This window comes from Capsicum annuum, chromosome 1, assembly GCF_002878395.1.
Source record: "Capsicum annuum cultivar UCD-10X-F1 chromosome 1, UCD10Xv1.1, whole genome shotgun sequence".
In the NCBI taxonomy this organism is placed as follows: Eukaryota; Viridiplantae; Streptophyta; class Magnoliopsida; order Solanales; family Solanaceae; genus Capsicum; species Capsicum annuum.
In genome coordinates this window covers 124,342,410-124,344,528 of record NC_061111.1, presented here as the reverse complement: position 1 = coordinate 124,344,528, position 2,119 = coordinate 124,342,410, and positions in this window count along the sequence as shown.

The following is a 2,119-nucleotide window of genomic DNA, read 5'->3' as shown; positions in this document are numbered from 1 at the left end:
CCATCTCCCTCTTGGGAGATGGTGTGTTGAGATTGCAGGGTAGATTGTGTGTCCCAAATATTAATGATCTGAGATAGAGGATTATGGATGAAGCGCATGGGGCACTGTATTCTATTCATCCTGGTGCCACCAAGATGTACTGAGACTTATGGGAAATCTATTGGTGGAGTGGCATGAAGAAAGATATAGCAGCGTTTGTAGCTAAGTGTGCAACATGCCAATAGGTTAAGGTTGAACACCAAAGACCTAGTGGTATAATGCAAGAGTTTAGTATTCCCACCTGGAAGTGGGAAGAGATAAATATGGACTTCGTGATTGGTTTCCCTCCTTGCCAATGCCATCATGATTCCATGTGGGTTGTGGTTGATAGATTGACTAAGTCTGCTCATTTCTTGCCTATTCATACTTCATATACTGCTGAGGATTACGCTAGATTGTATATTCGAGAGCTAGTCAGACTGCATGGAGTTCCCTTGTCTATCATTTTGTATAGGGGTACTCATTCACTTCGTAATTTTGGAAAGCTTTTCAGAAGGGTCTTGGTACCCAAGTGCTTTTGAGTTTTGCTTTTCATCCATAGACCGATGGTCAGGCTGAGCAGACCATCCAGACCTTAGAGGATATGTTGAGAGCTTGTGCACTTGACTTTAAGGGAAGTTGGGATGATCACTTACCCTTGATAGAATTTGCTTATAATAACAGCTTTCACTCTAGTATTGGCATGGCTCCGTTTGAAGCCTTGTATAAAAGGAAGTGTAGATCACCCATAGGTTGGTTCGAGGTGGGTGAAGCGGCTGTGAGTGGTCTTGATTCGGTATTTAAGGCAATGGAAAAAGTTAAGTTGATTAGGGAAAGATTGAAAACTACACAGAGTGGTCAGAAGTCATATGCAAATGTTAGAAGGAGAGACCTTGAGTTTGAAGTTGGTGACCTAGTGTATCTGAAAATTTCACCCATGAGGGGGGTGAAGAGATTCGAAAAGAAGGGGAAGCTTAGTCCCCATTATGTTGGTCCTTACAAAATTCTTAGCCGTGTTGGTAAGGTAGCTTATGATGTCGAGTTGCCTTCCGAGTTGTCCTCTGTTCATCCAAAATTCCATGTCTCCATGCTTAGAAAGCATATTAGCGATGTTGTGGTAGTGGATTCCTCTGTGAGTGCTAACATTCAAGAAAATCTTTCTTTTGATGAGATTCCTGTTGAGATTCTTGATTTCAGTGTCCGAAGACTAAGGAACAAAGAAGTTCCCTTGGTCAAGGTGTTGTGGCAAAACTAATCTGTTGAGGGTGCAACTTGGGAAGCTGAGGTGGATATGCTATCCAAGTACCCGCACCTGTTTTCCGCGAACTCCGATCAAGACAAAGGTACCGTTCTTTCCTAAATCATGCACTTTTAATAAAAGCTGCAGCAGTTTAGCTGTCATTTATTATACGTTCAGCTGTAGTTTCTTGAATTTATGCATTCTATGTTGCATTCGGAGTGAGAAACAATGTGGTGATGAGTCTAACGAATAGTTTCAGCTGTATGCTCTATTCCCTATCTAATCTTTTCATGTATAGCATCATTCGAGGATGAATGTTTCCACGGGAGGGATGATGTAATATCCCAAGAAATTTTTCGTCAAAATTTTGTGCGTAAACGTGTTGGGTTCTATCTTCTAGAATGAATTATAAATTTTTCCATGCAGAATGTCTTAGATTATGACCCACCATTGTATAGAGTATCGAATAAACTTTCTAACGATATGTGGATCATCCAAAACGAACACCCGAGCGACAAGTTATGAGCATTCTGATTGAACCGTGAATAGTAGTAAACAGTAAAACGTTCATGTCTATTAGAGCAAAAAGTTATGGTCGATCTACTTTAGCCTATCAAAAGCAAATTTTTGGGTCAACTTCAAATGATCATAACTCCTCGTACATAATGATCTGGGTGAGATACTATATATCAACGGAAAGATATGAGAGTCCTCTTTCTAATGAAATTAGCTTCATCTAGTTTGGATATTGGAGTAAAACGTTATGGTTAATCTACTTCAGACTATCAAAACAGTCCACCAAAGGACAGATTTGAGAATTATTTGATTTTTAGGGGCGTTTTGGTCATTCCCCCTCACCCA